The sequence below is a fragment of the Schistocerca gregaria genome, chromosome 3, assembly GCF_023897955.1.
Source record: "Schistocerca gregaria isolate iqSchGreg1 chromosome 3, iqSchGreg1.2, whole genome shotgun sequence".
Lineage (NCBI taxonomy): Eukaryota > Metazoa > Arthropoda > Insecta > Orthoptera > Acrididae > Schistocerca > Schistocerca gregaria.
In genome coordinates, this window is record NC_064922.1 from 607102082 (window position 1) to 607120965 (window position 18884).

The 18884-nt window shown below is 41.1% G+C and overlaps 1 protein-coding gene across 1 annotated transcript in view; it reads right to left on the reverse strand.

Moving 5' to 3' along the window:
- Positions 1-15466, reverse strand: part of LOC126355977 (UDP-glycosyltransferase UGT5-like) — a 66409-nt gene extending 50943 nt beyond the window's left edge. Inside the window, exon 1 of the mRNA XM_050006593.1 lies at positions 15294-15466. The gene's annotated coding sequence lies outside the window, so the exon portion shown is untranslated. The remainder of the gene's footprint in view (positions 1-15293) is intronic.
- Between the last annotated feature and the right edge of the window lie 3418 nt (positions 15467-18884).

The following is an 18884-nucleotide window of genomic DNA, read 5'->3' on the forward strand; positions in this document are numbered from 1 at the left end:
CATTGCACTGATAAGATGTGAAACTTAATTGTATTTCAACGTCAAAGTTCAGATACAAAGGTAAGTCGATAACTCAGTTATGAAATTATTTCTATTTCGGAAATATTTTAAGTTGAATCACTGACATGTAAAAAGATACGAGCTTCTTTAAGTTGTCACACTGACTCAGGAAACAAGACAAAAGACACGAGTAGATCACCCAATAAATTTCAAAAACACATGCGAAGCTGGAATGTCGGTCTTCATAAGTTAAAACAAAAGTATTTCCTTAATTGTCACTTCACTTTCTATACGCATTTATCTATACAATTTCCCATTATATGACGTTCTGGAGGGACTCGGTGCATTCAGAGAAAATGCTCTTAGTTAAGGAGAGAGCAGCTACGCACACTGTAAATGTCGCAGTAAAACTACGCCATTTCTCCTTGAATTGCACTAAAATTATGCCATTTCTCTTCAAATGCGAGCTAGATATCACACAAAATTACGCCCTTTCTTTGCGTGCTGGTATGCAAATAAAATGTAGGGCTACAGGTTTTGCAGTACTCTCTCTGCAATGACTATAAACTATTGTTGAGTGCTGAAATCTGCAAATAAAATGTAGGATTATAGGTTTTGTAGTGCTCTATCTGCAATAACTATAAACTAGTGTTGAGTGCTGAAATCTGGTCAGCCATACTACAATGAACTCAAAGTAGCGACGCAGTTTTCTCTTTCTGAGTGCTGAGTGCTACGTTGTCCACAGCCTTCGTGCAGGCCGTTGTTACGTGAGCAGATATTCTAGCTACTCTATTTTAGCACATATTGTCCCCAATAAGTTCAGTGGTTAATAATATGGCCTCGTTCAAAATAAACTGCAGAATTTATTAGTTGAACAGAAATACCATTTGCTCTTGATGAACCCTTCCTTAACTGTTGAATTGCTGCTGTCCTCTAACACATCAGGCTGACATAAAATTGCAACCTAGCTGTAAAAATAAACAAACCACACAGTATGGTGTTGAATGCCTATTGATTACAGATATGTGAAGCAACTTACGTTGTAGACAAATGAAAAGAAATTACGTTCTAGACAAATGACAAGAAAGAGTGTGATAGAAGTCACATCTGACTTTACTAGAGAAATGTTTGTTTGGGATTGATGTGACAAGAGTTAAATTCTGATCCAGCAAGTAAAGCGAAAACGAATTTCTCACCAATGCTTGGAACATTTCGAAAACATTCCAGCTATGTTTGTGCACTAATATGTACTGTAAATAAAGAATAGCTTCATCACTTGAAACCTACAATCAATGTAGTCAGTGTAAACCGGTTGTTCTGCATTCACAAAAGATAAAAATAAGATTAAATAAATTAGTTTTATTATGTATCTCTAAAATGAAAAATATAAACTGACCATTATCACACAAGTTTCGCAACTACTCGTCGTAGGATGAAAAAGTAATTTGGGGGAATAACGGGGCTAAACAACGATTAAATGTTAATCATATTAAAATCCGAACATATTGAAACTGACGAATTTCATAAGCACAAGATTCCGTCTTCAGGCTCTAACCATCACAAGGATTAGCACTTCAAGAAACAGAACAGACGCAGATGGACAACAGATGTGAGCATGTGGTATACGCGTTTGTTCCTATTTACACTGGACGAGAGCCTCGAAGTCGCACAGACTGTGTAAATTCGTCACCCCAACTTTCCTGCTGCGTGTTGCACAGAACCAAAGGCACATCTATATCCGTGCGTGTCAAAGCACATGATGTTCCACGAATGGTGCCGATAGTAGCCGAAGCGTTCACTCACAAGAGTGTCCTCTCCTGTAGCGAAGATGTCTGCAGCTGTCTACTTCACAACTCCCGCTGAGCGCTGGCAGACTGGTGCTGAGGGAAAGGACAAAGAATATGGAGACTCGGTGCAGAGAACACACGGTCGTTTTAACTACATAAAATGAATCGAAACAGTAGCTTCTTCACATCAGCAGTGAAGATTGTCACCATAATAACAAAAGTGTTGCAGCGTTAAACGAAATTCTCTGGTTAATACTCACAGTGGAGGGAACTGAAAAGAAAGTAATAACTCAGCCGCCAAAGTACTGCTGGATAAGCCATGTAATTTATATCCAAAAGAGAAGTGGTTGTGGCAGCGGAGGTTTATCAGTACAGTTTTTTGACAAACTTCGATTCAATGATGTCATGGAATCTTAAAGTGGCCTATAACTTACGGGAATTAGTAATAGCTTTTCCTATCCCAGCATTCCGCTTCTGTTGTGTAAGGTGCAGTAGAAACGGTAATTATGCTAGCTCATCGTCAATTTCGAAACGAGTATTCGCTCTCTAAAAGATTTTTTTTTTCGAAGAAATATCAAGTTTACACTCTCGTCCCGTCTCTTCACCAATTATTTCAACCTTACTCACAGTTTCGTTCTTTTGCGTTGTCCACTGCCTAGCGCGTATAATGTAGCAGCTGCAGAGATAGCAGTAGTTGCTCTTTTACTATTGGCACTAGACACCATAAAATCTGTGCACTGATGTGCGCTTTGTGGCGTGTAAATCGACACTCAGTCCCTGTGTATCGAAAGAGCAGGGAAACAAACTTCTGGAAGCCATGACAGATGTTACTGACCTAGGAGGCACAGTTCAAAACACCGTATGCTTACAACCTTATACGGTGCCCGAGGAGATGACTCACGATATCAACAAATGAACACAACTTACTCGAAAAGAGTTTTACCATTTTTGTGAACTAGTTTGTGCTCCTATTCCTTGATGTCCGATATGTGTGATGGATTGAATCTGCAGACGAAAGCATGTACCGGGTGATCAAAAAGTCAGTACAAATTTTAAAACTGAGTAAATCAACGAATAATGTAGATAGAGAGGTACAAATTGACACATGCTTGGAATGACATGGGGTTTTATTAGAAGCAAAAAAATACAAAAGTTCTAAAAATGTCCGACAGATGGCGCTTCATCCGATCAGAATAGTAATAATTAGCATAACAAAGTAAGACAAAGCAAAGATGATGTTCTTTACAGGAAATGCTCAGTAAGTCCACCATCATTCCTCAACAAAAGCTGTAGTCCAGGAATAATGTTATGCACAGCACTGTAAAGCATATCTGAAGTTATGGTGAGGCATTGGCGTCGGATGTTGTCTTTCAGCATCCCTAGAAACGTCGGTCGATCACGATACAGTTGCCACTTCAGGTGACCCCAAAGCCAATACTCGCACGACTGGTCTTGGGACCTGGGAGGCCAAGCTTGACGAAAGTGGCGGCTGAGCACACGATCTTCACCAAACGACGCGCGCAAGAGATCTTTCACGCGTCCAGCAATATGGGGTGGAGCGCCATCCTACATTAATATCGTACGTTCCACCAGGTGTTTATCAGCCAGGCTGTAACATATCGGCGTACCTCTCACCCGTCACGGTAGCAGTCACAAAACCAGAATCACGCAAGAAAAAAGGTTCCATAACGGTATATGTTGTAAATCCAACCCATACCGTGACTTTCTCGTCGTGCAATGGAGTTTCCACGACAGTTCTAGGATTTTCAGTAACCCAAATTCTGCAGTTGTGGGCGTTGGCAGACCCTCGGAGCGTGAAACGAGCTTCGTCGGTTCACAACACATTACTCAACCAATAGTCATCTTCCGCCATCTTTTGAAACGCCCACACCTCAAATTCCCTCCGCTTCACTAAGTGGCCAAGTAACAGTTCATGATGCCGATGGATTTTGTACGGATAGCATTGGAGGGTACACCTAAGTGCCAACCAAACAATAGTGTATGGAATGCCGGTGCGACGTGCGACTGCTCGAGCGCTGACTTCCCCGTGCATAGACGAACTCACTTAAGTATCCATTTCTTCCTGAACTGTCTCAGCAGCATTACGCCTTGTGCTCGGTCGGCCACTACGGGGTCTATCGTCTTAAACAACCCGTGGCTTCTAACATGGAAATCATTCTCGCCACAGCTGCATTTGTCAACGGACCTTTACCCGTTCGAATCCCCTTCCTATGGCGATAGGATCGTAACGCTGAACTAGCACATTCCCCATTCTCTTAATACAGCTTCAATTAAAGCGCCTTTTCAGGTAGCGTCAACATGCTGCGACTGCTGGCGCATCTGATTCTCTCTCTTATTACAGCTCCTTTTATACACGATTTTCATACGCAGTCACTGGCGTTTTCTGTCCAGCGTCATTTTTTTTTGTTCTAATAAGTCCCCATGTCATTTCAAGCATGTATGTCAATTTTTACCTCTCTATCTACATTATTCCGTAGTTTTTTAAGTTTTCAAATTTATACTGACTTTTTGATCACCCGGTACATTCGAGATTCTAATCGATTAGCATTATAAACATGGTCAAGCCCAAGTATTCTCTTACTACCTCAAGTTTGCTCCAACAACCTGTCTATAAGGTGCATTAAAAAAGAAACGAACCAGAGACTTTAAAATGAAACCTGCTAAACGGATCGTAATGTCTTTGAGTACGAAAGAAAGTGTGGATCCTATAAAAGCGCTGACAACCGAAACTCGTCACAAGAGGGACATGGCCTCACAACCACATGACGACAGAGCGAGCACAACACGTGTCAAAACTCAGTAATACCAAAACCAGAGAAATGGAGGCCTTAAACGAAGAGAAACGGAAAAAGTGCGTTTCCTTACAGCGGAAGGGATACGGGGGACGGGAATTCATAGAAGTAAGACAGAGATGAACGTAGAGCCGCTCTAGGCTTCAACTGAAAAATGACGTCCCCTCTGTTTTACTACCACTGACCTCCCCGATATCGTCTTCGCCACCCCCCTCCACCACTACCAACATCAGACTGCACAACAACGCAAATCCGCTATTATACATTTAATCATTAAACTAAGGTGACCAGACATCGTCATTTTCTGGAGACTGTCCTCAATTTTCATACTCTGTCCTCAATTGCTTTAAAACTGATTGAGGAAAACAAATATTCTCAGTTTCTTATTTCTTGTCCCAGTTTTTGAAATTTCCCAAAATCTTTGAAGTAGGAAGACTGTGTCATCAGAACTCAACTGAATACAACAGAGCAACCAAACATGGCATCAGCTACTTATTTTATTTGACTGCAATAAAATCCCGTACGCACAAATACCGAGACAATAGCTTGCAAGCACAAAGCACACAATTTCTACAATTAAGAACCGTCGATAAACAAGGCATGGCATCCTCTTCCTTATTGTTATTTGCTTATTAAAGGAATTTTAAGAAAATGAAAGGCAATTTGTTTGAGTAAAGACAATGTAGTGATTTTTTCGTGCTGCGAGAGTCAGACACTAAGAGACAGCGTTACAGACAAACAGCAACTCGTTTGTTCGCGTGAGTACAATGAAGTCCACTTACCTTTTACTCCTTTTAGATATGTAGAAGGAGAAGTACAAAACCTCGGTTGTAAATTCGTGATCGATTACTCACAGGTAGTAATAATAGAACCAAAAACATCAACAGAACCACTCAGTACAACTGACGCTTCACAAATGATCTGCGATCGCAAGAACAAAAAGAAGAGCTGGTGGACGCATGGTATCAACACGATCGCAAGCCAGAGCACGGGCCCTGCTCCGGCGCTCGAGTCATGAATTAAGGGCATGTTTTGTTTCCGTTTCGTGCTCAGTAGCGGCTGATTTAGTTTTGAGATAGATAAAGGCAATGTGTTTACTTTCGTCAAAGTAGATAAAGACGTATGAAGCCTTCTATATGAGGCTGACTGAATAACAGGCTAAAATTATGTTTTTGTTTGACGTTTTAGCATTCGTGTCTATTTTAATTCAAGCTGCTGATATACAGGGTGGTCCATTGATCGTGACCTGGCCAAATATCTCACGAAAAAACTACAAAGAACGAAACTCGTCTAGCTTGAAGGGGGAAAACAGATGGTGCTATGGTTGGCCCGCTAGATGGCGCTGCCATAGGTCAAACGAGTATCAACTGCGTTTTCTAAAACTAGGAACCCCCGTTTTTTATTACTTATTAGTGTAGTACGTAAAGAAATATGATTGTTTTAGTTGGGTCACTTTTCTCGCTTTGTGATAGATGACGCTGTAATAGTTACAAACGTAAAAGTACATGGTATCACGTAACATTTCGACAATGCGAATGGTATTTGCTTCGTGATACATTACCCGTGTTAAAATATTCGTTAAATACTTGTAGTTTAATTACAAGACAAATGAATAGAAAAGGAATTGAGGACTAATGAAAGAAAAATGAATTGTATTGGCACACTGGAAAGATGTATACAAACTATTTAGCGTCAGCAAAAAAATAATGTATTACAGAGTAACCCACAATCTCCGAGAAAAGCGTTTCAAAATAAATTTATCAAATTGTAAGTCTCATTCTTTTTAAATCGACTTTTTACAAGTATTCGTTGGGATATGGAAATCAGTTGCAACTACCCATGGATTATTTTCCACAGCAGAACTTCTCGACACAGTGGAATTCATAATACCGTTTGTAATTGCTTAACAAATCGCACGTTTGTGGGTTGACGAGGTGAACAACCGACAGCAGGCGGTATCATACGCGACGGGTCACTACCGCCGCTATCGGAATACTTGGGGTGAAACACTGCTTAAGTGCGAATTAATTTCGTCACTTGGTCAGTATCTGTCTCCTCTAAGATTACTTATTGAATAAGGTTTCTTCAAAGTCGTGTCTATCTCAGCCACTAGTCAGTTTTAATATTAACTTCCTCGTTTATTTCACAGATACTTTGCCTTGCTGTGTTTTACGTGTTTTCGTACAAGTACTGTATCGTAAACTAGCGTAACTAGATGTTGGTTGGAGTTTCTTGCCTTTGTGTGACTTCACATGCTGCTGTTGTGCTCGCGTGTTTGATAACTATTCAGGAATCTCTTATATAGAAATGCACCGTGTACTTGTAACTACCTGCAGAGGAATTCTTGTAAATTCTAGATTTTGTTCGCCACTTTGTGACTGACAAGCTCAAAGTCCGTTGTCTGAACAGGTAGTGATTAATAAGATCACAATCCGTACGGCTTTTACGAGGTAAGACTTCTCTCTCATATTGAATCGGAAGTTACGTTTATTTGAGTCAGCATTCAGACAATTTTATTTTGTTAACTGTGAAAAACCGAGGCCTCCAACACTAGTATGTACAAAGTGTGACACGATCTGAAGGGTCGTCTTATAGTTTCACATTTAAATTATATATCGTACAATTTCTATTGTTAATTCGATTTTTTATGCAAAACCTACATGAAAATGGGCTTCATGAGTTTCGGTTCCTTTGATCCTGAACGCTTTGTCCTGGAGTGAACGATGTGAGGTATGTGATGAACACGTGTACCTTTAGTTTAAAGTATACCGAGCATACATTTTGCTGCCTGTGAATAATGCACACGGATTTTTCTCTTGCTTTATTAACCTGTACTGTAGATTTATCACGCACTTGTTCGTCACGTGATATCTATATCTACAGCTTCGATTCCTTCTGTGATGTAATAGTCCTTCCGTCTGAATATTAAGCTATATCTCCACGAAGTTAGTACAAGATAGCTAACACTAAAGGATGCGAAAGTTTGGGTAACCACGTAGTCTGAAGCAAGCTAGACCATTGCACGATTGCTGGTTACAAAGCACAGTACATCACTCCATCTTCTCGGCTTTCTGTTCGGGCATAAAGCGCGCTGCAAGGAAGATCACAGGTAAGTGCCAATTGTCCATCGTGTCCAGAAGTTAACTAGAATGTTGAAGACTTGTTTGGATACAGAACAGTAGAGCATATAGTGTCGTGGTATATGCAACAAAAATCGTTATCTTTGTATGGATTATGTTTAAAATAACAGTCAATGAATTCTGCTGTTTTAAATTTGTATGGTAGTCAGATACCTGTTCGTAATCAGTCCTTTGCATTTGTATACTCACAATTAGTCAAATGTGGTTAAATAATCAAGTTTCATCAGTTGTACTGCAGTTCGCTAACTTTTCAACGTTTGTTTTTCTACACCTGCTCAATTGTGGTTATCGCAAATTGATGTTGAACCCCGTTTCTCCAGCACATGGAGATCCAATACGTGAACAGCGTCTACTAGTTTTGCACGCACCATATCTGTACACGGCTCTGCCAGATTTACTGAGTTGTCATAGTCAACTATCACAAAAACGTTTTCGGTTTCGTTATATTAAGTGACATTGCTGTGTGAAGAAAAAATAATTGTGAAGTTTCATCTGCATCGTAACACCACGCAAGCGTAAGTATTGCACATTTTCGTATTAAGTGGAAAGATCACCATCGGAGAAGAGTAACAGCTTCAAAAAATTAGCATATCGTCTTAAAACTGTGCAGTTTTCAGGCCATAACGTTGTAATTTTGTTATGTGGAATGTTGTTGCATTCATTTGTTCTGCAAGCGGTGCTGCTATTCAAGACCATAGAAGTGGGTTAAAAGCTGTGAGCTGTCTGAGAAATGATTATTTGGACAACATTCACAGCATTAATGTCATTGCTACTAAGCGATCACGCTACAGAAAATCAAGAAAATAACCGCAAATGCTCAACAGCACTAGTTGCATTGTAGTCTTTACCTACATCCGGTTTAGATCCACTGTGGTTATCAAGCTAACAAAACTAATAACGCCATATCGATGTGAAGATAGATTCCCTATCTCGAATATGAGTTTACGTCGCAGGCATCGTGGGGTACTCGGCACCTGATAATGAACTTTGTGGGAGGGAAGTACATAGTAGTGTAATAATGGCTTGTTTACTATTTCAACTGATGTTTGAAACGTTGCCTCTCTTTCATGCTACATGTATATAAGTTATCGGTCGCCATTAGAAATTAATACTCGAAGCTATTAAAGAAATTATATGAAATTTTGCTACAGGACTATGAAAAGTGAAATGTTAAAGACGATCTTTTGCGAGTATTAACTAATATGTAAGCTGAATACTGTAGGCAAAATTCTAAGCTTAATTTCTGGTGTTGTTCACTTCTTGCAATAAGTGTGTGACCATGAAAACAACTCAGAAATGAACGTAACATGAAAGATTCGTTTACTCCACTGCAACACATTTCATTTGAGAAATCTGACAGCCTGGTAATAATGTTTTATGTGAGATTTGAAAATTGCTCGATATCTGCAAAATTTCTTTAGGTACTTATTGGGTCATAGATTTGTAGTGTGAGAATGACTGATTACATTTCTCCAAGACTTCAGAGTGTTGTGCATTTCTTACGTTTAGCATTTTTATAAGATCTTTCTCAAACGGACTAAAAAGTATAAAATATTTTCTTCTAACCAGATACAGATTCATAATCCCCAAAGAGATAGTTCTGAAAATTTCTTCTTGTGAATCTTTAGTACTTATGACAACATTTTTAAAAATAAAGAGAGAAACATGGGGTGCAGTTAGGAGTCAATTAATGTATGAATAGTTCACCTTAGTAACTAACAGTTTTATTGCACTGCAAATGATATCCTACTGCCGTGTGATGTTTCTTAATTATAGCTACTCTTTATGCTCCTTACTACCTATTGCATGTGCTTCGCATTTTTCGTTTTAAGTTTTATATCTGTTGTCATAGCTTTTAAAAATTCATAGCACAGATTTTCAAGACTATCAGCATGAGACAAGGACTCTGTCTGAGAATAGGAGAAATTATTTTATATTAACAACTTTTGCTTAAATAATTATCTTTTGTTTTTAGTCTTATGAGTCTGAAATTTGTCCATCAATTTCAAACTCTTTGATGACATCATAACAGACACATTTGGTAAATTTCACATTCATTTTAGTTTCACCTCATCCGAGGCGCTTCCTACAACGTATGTACTATGTCACGAAATGACCGAGAAATTAGAGAGATTCGAAGTCACAGCAATCGTGCTTATTTGCGAAACATTCGCAACTGGAACAGGAAAAGTGGGAAGTAGCAGTGGTACAGAAACTACCCCTCCTCTATACAACACACTTGATAGCAAATTAATAGTTCACTGTCATCTTCTTCTAAGCTATATGGGAAGTTTTAAGTTTCTAGCTCACCGGGAAGTTAGTTTAAAATCAATGTATACTGTTCACCAGATACAAAAACCAAACTACCCTCTGCCACAGATAGGACAACAAAGCCAGTTATTATTGCAGTGTCACCCGCGTATGACCTATATTGAAAGTTTCAGGTCTGTAGCTCATCGGGAAGTTAATTTGAAATGAACTGTGAGGAACCAACAGAAGGCGGGTGGTTATTTCCTTATAAGAACCAAAATATCGTCTGCTTCGACCTACAGAAGTCCGGGACTCAGTTACCATCTTCTAGGTTATCTGCATCAGCATGTCCTGATGTACTGTCTGTAGTGGTAGCCCGTAACTCCCAGAGAAAAAGAACAGCCGCAGAACAAAATGTTACAGGTATACTGATCTATTGACGCCTATTTCCACAAATGACGATCACTCTAACAGTTATAACTGCCACAGAAAAATAACTTCTCATTAGCCACTGTTGCTACAAGCTTTTAAGGACTGAAAGCTTGTTAGTCAAATGGCGTGTAGTAATGTTTATTATAAAGTCATGTGACAAATGGTAATTTATTATACATACATCAAAAAAAGTTTTGGATCACCCTGGTTCCAGAACTCATGAAGATAGACGTTGACTGCGGATATTGTATCACAGACACAGTCCCTTTGACGGTTCAGAGATGTGACTGAACTCGACAAAAGATGTAAACAACCATGCATGAGCAGCGCCTATTAGACGGAGGGGGTCCGACAGCCGATCAGTTCCAGTCATTCCACCACGAAGGAGATACACGGCTCATGTTGTCTGTAGTTCAACCATGCCTAGGTGGTCAATACCGAGGTTCGACCGCGTAAGCATAGTTACTCTGTGCCAGAAAGGGCTCTTAACAAGGGAAGTGTCCAGGCGCCTCGGAGTGAACCTAAGTGATGTTGTTCGGACATGGAGGAGATACAGAGAGACAAGAACCGTCAATGACATGCCTCGCTCAGGCCGCCCAAGGGCTACTACTACTGCAGTGGATGACGGCTACCTACGGATTTTGGGTCGTGAAAACCCTGACAGCAACGCCACCATGTCGAATAATGGTTTTTGTGCAGCCACAGGACGTCGTGTTATAAAGCAAACTGTGCACAATAGGCTGCATGATGCGCAACTTCACTCCCGACGTCCATGATGACGTTCATGTTTGAACCACGAGGCCATGCAGCACGGTAACAATATGCCGCAAGGACCGCTCAGGATTGGCATCACGTCCTCACCGATGAGTTTCGCATGTGCCTTCAACCAGATAATTGGAGAGAACACGGTCAGAGTAAACGCCTTAGACACACTGTCCAGCCAGTGCAACAAAGTGGATGTTCCCTGCTGTTTTGGGGTGGCATTATGTGGGGCAGACATACCTCGCTAGTGGTCATGGAAGGCGCCATAACTGCAGTGCGATACGCGAATTCCATCGTCCGACCGATAGTGGAACCATGTTGGAAGCATACTGGCGAGGCATTCGCCTTCATGGACGACAATTCGCGCCCCCATCGTGCACATCTTGTCAGTGACTTCCTCCAGGAAAACGACATCGCTAGACTGGAGTGGCCAGTATGTTCTCCAGACATGAACCCTATCGAACATACCTGGGATAGATTGAAAAGGGCTGTTTATGGACGACGTGACCCACCAGCCACTCTGAGGCATCTACGCCTAATCGCCGTTGAAGAGTGGGACAATCTGGACCAACAGTGCCTTGATGAACTTGTGGATAGTGTGCCACGACGAACACAGGCATGCATCAATGCTAGACGACGTGCTACTAGGTATTAGAGGTACCGGTGTGCACAGCAATCTGGACTATCACCTCTGAGGGTCTTGCTCTATGGTAGTACAACATGCAATGTGTGGATTCATGAGCAATAAAAAGGGCAGAAATGATGTTTATGTTGATCTTTATTCTAATTTTTTCTACTGGTTCCGAAACTCTCGGAACCCAGGTGATGCAAAACTTTTTTTTGATGTGTGTATATTAGGACTCACACGGGGAGGACACGACGGTGGCATCACGGATTTACTTTAAACTTTGTACATTTCTAGCATGCCATTAACGCAGCACAATATGCAAGTTATAAGGTGCACTACGCTGGCAGCCCTGAGAAGATCGCAAGAGAATTTTTACACGTCTATTGTGTAAGTGAAGTACCTGTGTGAGAACGGTGGCTGTAAGAAGTAATTGTAGTCAAGTGTTTAGCATTCGCGCGTAGTAATAAGGTCGTGAACGAGTAGATGATTCGAATCCCTCTGACATGTAAATTTGGATCTACATTTCTCTCATCACTGGCCACATTAATTAATTTATATGACATTTGTGAGGTAATCTAAAGAAAAAAACCATGTGCATTTTCGTCAAATTGTAGTGAATTTCCTATGTTATTTGACTATTTACTATTTTAATTAAAGTTTCAAGGACGAGGGACAGGCTTGGAAAGCACAAGGCTCTCGGCTCTGAGCACTATGGGACTTAACTTCTGGGGTCATCAGTCGCCTAGAACTTAGAACTACTTAAACCTAACTAACCTAAGGACATCACACACATCCATGCCCGAGGCAGGATTCGAATCTGCAACGGTAGTGGTATCGCGGTTCCAAACTGTAGCGCCTAGAACCGCTCGGCCAATCCGGCCGGCAGAAAGTACAAGGCAAACCTCGATAAACAGAGAAGCGAGTGACGTTATTCACAATCAGTACTATAAGTCACAATGTGCCATTCGATGGATGTGCTCTGGACATCATGCGTTGTAAGATAGCATTTGTCGTATAGACATGTAAAACATAAATTGAAAGGGCATCTACTACATCGAATGAAAACAGTTTTCTCGCATTTACAGAAAATGTTTAGAGTTTCTAAGGGAAAACACACTTCGTTGACATTTTGGAAAGTTTCTCTTTCTTTCGCTGGTTTGGATGCAAACAATGCATAACGCAACATTTTTACAAATATAGGTGTTTTTTCGATGGAATTTAATTAAAATTAGTAAGTAATCAAATAACATGAAATGCACTAAACCTTCATGCAAATTCACGTGGTTTTTCTTACTTTATTACCTCTCAAGCGCCATACAAATTAAATAATATGATCAGTAATGAAAAACTAGATTAATAATTAAGTTTGAGCGGATTTCGTATTACATAGCTCTAACGCTAATCACTTTTCCACGAGGAACTCTGACATCCAACCCCTCCGCACACATACATAAACCTCGTAACAGACGCGTCAAACTTCTCTTGCGATTTTCTCGGGATTGCTAGAGTACTTGCACGCTATGTTGCTTTACTGGCCTACTAAAGGCGTACAAAGTCTGAAGTAAATCTGTCACCACTGCGTCGTCCACATCTACGTCTACATGACCGGCCGCGGTGGCCGTGCGGTTCTGGCGCTTCAGTCCGGAACCACGGGGCTGCTACGGTCGCAGGTTCGAATCCTGCCTCGGGCATGGATGTGCGTGATGTCCTTAGGTTCGTTAGGTTTAAGTAGATCTAAGTTCTAGGGGACTAATGACCTAAGATGTTGAGTCCCATAGTGCTCAGAGCCATTTGAACCATTTCTACGTCTACATGGATACTCTGCAAATAACATATAAGTGCCTGACACAGGGTTCATCGAGCCACATTCACAATTCCCTATTATTACAATCTCGTATAGCTTGCGGAACGAACGGACACCTGTGTCTTTCCGTACGAGCTATGATTTACCTTGTTTTGTCATGGTGATCGTTTCTTCCTATGTAGGTCGGTGTTAACAAAATATTTTCGCATTCGGAGGAGAAAGTTGGTGATTGGGATTTCGTGAGAACATTGCACCGCAACGAACGACGTATTTGTTTTAATGATGTACACACCAAATCCTGTATCATTCCAGTGACGCTCTCTCCCCTGTTTCGCGATAATACAAAACGTACTGATGTACTCCGTCAGTCATATCTGGTAAGGATCCCATACCGCGCAGAAGTATTCTAAAAGAGGACGGACAAGTGTAGTGTAGGCAGTCTCGTTAGGAGATCTGTTACATTTTCTAAGTTTCCTGCCAATAAAATGCAGTCTTTGGTTGGCCTTCCCCACAACATTTCCTATGTCTCCATCCAATTTAAGTTTTTAGTAATTGTGGTTTCTAGGTATTTGGTTGAATTTTCTGCCTTTGGATTTGACTGATTCATCGTGTAACCGAAGTTTAACGGATTCCTTTTGGCACTCATGTGGATGAGCTCACACTTTTCGCTATTTAGGGTCAATTGCCACTTTCCGTCAGTTACTACGAACTGTGACACCTCTGACTGGAAATCACGAATCCAGCCACATAACTGAGACGATATTTCATAAACACGCAATTTCTCTAAAAACCGCTTGTGTGGTACAGTGTCAAGCCTTCCGGAATTCGGCCTTCTGTTGTCAGTATTTATAGATGCAGATAAAAAAATATCTTTGTGAAATACCATTGTGATGAAGCAAACATTTAGCTACTAATAGTAGACATACAGTAGTAGCTCTATAGTAAAGCTCAGGAGGAGGCATCATTTTTTTTAAGTAACATCTTCCTTACTGAATTTAAATGACTATGTGCGATAGCATTATGCATTATTACAGTCTATTACACATTATATACACATTACGCTTCTTTGACGTGTTTTCTTATGTGCATGTACAGCACGACTCGTTCCATATTTTCTTGATAGTATCTACGGAACACGATGAATGAATGAATGAATGGAAATGAGAAGACAGAGGACACCTAAATTGTTTGCGTATTTACTTCGGTCAACGCCTTGAGAAAAAGACTGTTTCTTCTTGATTTGCGTTCACCAAGATAGACGTCGGTACCGCTGCAGCCCCATTGATTTCGAAATACCTCATATCGTTGCGTTTCGTATGTGCCTCTCTACTGCATACTGCAGCTATACAAATATTATTTTCTGTAGCTTCTCATTGTATGATCAGCCAGTTTACTGATTAAATTTCACTAGTTCGCTTCCTTTTTTTGGACCGGCAGATGTAAACACAAATTTTTATTCTCGAAAACCTTCTGCGTTACGTGTTTATGGCTGGTAAGATATTTCGCTCCATACAAAACAATGCTACTACTGTTTGCCTCAAGGCAACAAACCTAAAGATTTTTAAGAGGACTAATGAATTATTCAACAACGATATATTTTGCATTCCATCCTTATTACGAAAGTGTAAAGAAAAAAAAGAGAGACAACTGAGCTGGTTGCTAGAGAAGAACGTTTACCTGTTATGCAGGGATGGCGGCCGTAACGACGTCGCTTCTCTTTTTCTTGGTGCTGACTGCAGCGGCCGGTCTTCGCGCCTGAGTGTTGCGGCGGTGGCGGCAGCAGCACAACTTATCCCCTTCCGCTCCTCCCGCGATCCTGACGGATGTAACCACTGCAAGGTCACAGAAGCGAACTTCCAGCCGGGCACGGAGGCAAACCTTGCTCCTCCACGCTGGTGGGGGCGGGGGGGGGGGGGGGGGGAGGTGGGGGTCTCGTGACGGCACATATCGTAGGCGTAGACCTGTCTTGAAAATGGCGGTCCAGCCACAGTCACCATGACGCGCACATTTGTAAATGATGTAACACTGAGTTACCGCACAGTGTAACGTCTCAGAACAACAGCGGCTTTATAAAAAATGAAGAGGCTTCTCCTGAACAGGACTAGGACCCCCAACAGCTTCTTACGACCCGTGCGGTACCAAGCAACTGCTCTCTCATTCTGTGCTTGGGTGGGCCACAGTTTTGTAAGGATTCAAAATTAGCACTACACTTTCTTGAGCGTTGATGTTATTTAACATGTAAGTAACGCCTCATTAAGAGTGACAGTAGAATTCTGCCCGGTTCACCAAACTGGGAAAATCTCTGCTAATATCAGAGGCCGAAACTACGGCTCCATTGTGCCAGTCTTTCATGTTGCCCCTTAGAAGGCTTAGATAGTGAGGTGGACACACCTCGCCCAAATCGTTTGTTCACTCATATTACGTAAATATACACGGAGAGGACAAAAGTCATGTGACAGCAATACGCACACATACAGAAGGCGGTAATTCGCGTATACAAGATGTAAAAGGGACGTACAGTGTCAGAGTTTTCATTTGTACTCAGGTGATTCATGTTAAAAGATTTCCAATTTGACTATGACCCTACGATGGGAATTAACAGACTTTGAAAGCTGACTAGCAGTTGGAGCTCGACAAATGGGACATTTAGTTTCAGTAATCGTTAGGGAATTCAGTATTCAGAGATCCACAGGGTCAGGAGTGTGCTGAGATTAACAAAGTTCAGGCATCACTCCTCATCACGGGCTTCGCAATGGCCGACAGCCTTACCTTAACGACCGAGAGCAGCTACGTTTGCGTAGAGTTGTCATTGCTATGTGTGCAATAGAAGCGTAAAAACATATGGAACGTATGACGAATGTATCCGTTAGGACTGTGAGGCGAAATTTGGCGTTAGTGGGCTACGGCAGCAAGCGACTGACGCGAGTGACTTCGCTATCGACACGACATATGGTCGTGACCATATCGTTTGGAGATTAGACTACCGGAAAACCGTTGCCTGATCAGTTTAGTCCAGATTTCAGTTAAGAACTACCGAGAAGATTCGAGAGATGCGCAGACTCCACGGAGCCATGGAACCAAGCTGTCAACAACGTACTGTGGAAACTGGTGGAAGCTTGATAATGGTGTGAGCTGTGTTTACATGGAATGGACTTGGTCCTTTGGTCCAACTGAACTGACTGTTCACTGGAAATGGTTATCTTCGTCTACTTGGACACCATTTTTAGCCATACAGGGGCTACATGTTCAAAAAAACGATATCATGTCACCAGGCTACAGTTTTCCACGTTTGATTTGGAGAACATTCTGGACAATTCGAGCGAATGATTTGGTCATCCAGATCGTCCGACATGAAGCGCATCAGAATTTTCTTTTTCTTAAGTCATCAGTCTTCTGACTCAGTTGTTTGCCGGATGTACTCCAATCTCTGTCTTCTCCTAAAACTTTTGCCCTCTACAACTCCCTCTAGTACTACAGAAGTCACTCCCTGAAATTAATAGATGTCCTATCGTCTGTCCCTTCTCCTTGTCAGTATTTTCCACATATTTCTTTCCTCTCCGATTCTCCGCAGAACCTCCTCATTCCTCACTTTATCAGTACACCTAATTTTAAACATTTGTCTGTAGCACCGCATCTCAAATGCTTGGATTCTCTTCTGTTCCAATTTTCCCACAGACAATGTTTCACTACCATTCTAAGTAGGCTGTTTAGGTTTTTTATTGGTAACGCCGCCTCCACGTAGCGCTCTGTATAAAAATCACTGGCTGTGCCATGTGCAGTCTGTGGCTGGTTTGCATCATTGTCTGCCATTGTAGTGTTGGGCAGCGGCAGCTGGATGCTAACAGCCCGTAGCGTTGCGCAGTTGGAGGTGAGCCGCCAGCAGTGGTGGACGTGGGGAGAGAGATGGCGGAGTTTTGAAATTTGTAAGAACTGGTGTCATGAACTGATATATATATTATGACTATTAAGGTAAATACATTGTTTGTTCTGTATTAAAATCTTTCATTTGCTAACTATGCCTTCAGTAGTTTGAATCTTTTATTTAGCTGGCAGTAGTGGCGCTCGCTGTATTGCAGTAGCTTGAGTAACGAAGATTTTTGTGAGGTAAGTGATTTGTGAAACGTATAGGTTAATGTTAGTCAGGGCCATTCTATCGTAGGGATTACTGAAAGTCAGATTGCGTTGCGCTAAAAATATTGTGTGTCAGCTTAAGCACAGTCGTGTACAGTTGTTCTAAGGGGACGTTTCAAATGTCGACCCTTAGCCAAGGATACCTCACTGGAATCTTCTGATTTTTTCTTGTAGTTTGTATAGTTAGTGTAGCCTTTGTTTATTGCTAGCGCGTAATCATAGAGAGAATTTCCTTTGTAGTTGCAGTCTTTCATTGTTGTACAGTAAAACAGTTGTGGCATGCATGTAGATTTGCACCAAGTTTTCGCAGCTTCGCTTGTAATTAACTAGATATTATTTTCAGTGCTATGTTAATGTGTTCTCTTATTTTTGCTCTTCAAATTGTGCTTTTATGTGTTATCGTGTGAAATATTGTGACAATAATGGCTTGTGAAAAACGTAACACTAGGCTCCAAAGTAAACTGAGAAATAATAGTGACGACGAGCGTCGCTTATCAGCACCACGGTGTAGTGAATTAACAGACATTCGAAGCAGTAATTTGGTAATTGTGCATAGGGAAATGGAGCGGGCGGCAAATAATGGTGTAGACAATGAAACAAGTAGTGAACAGGGAACAATTATCGATCGATCAGTCGGCAACAGCTCGCCTCAGGAATTCGAAATGTCAGAACACGATATTGCAAATACTGTAGACTTAGGTTATGGGTCCTCACCGTTTTCTCAAATGAGTCAAGACACATTTTCTGCCTGTCAAAATGTAAATGTTGCTGGTGAAAATGCACTGCCAAAAAGCATAGAAAAACCGATTCCAGACACTAATACATTACTATTGCAATTAATGCAACAAATGGAACAAAATCAGAAACAAATGGGGCAAAATCTTCAAAAGTTAGACACAATGGAACAAACTCAGAGACAAACACAGCAAAAGCTTCAAAAGTTAGACACAATGGAACAAAATCAGAGACAAACACAGCAAAAGCTTCAAAAGTTAGACACAATGGAACAAAATCTTCAAAAGTTAGACACAATGGAACAAAATCTTCAAAAGTTAGACGCAATGGAACAAAATCTTCAAAAGTTAGACTCAGTGGAACATACGCTTGAACAAACACGTGAAGATTTAACTACTGAAT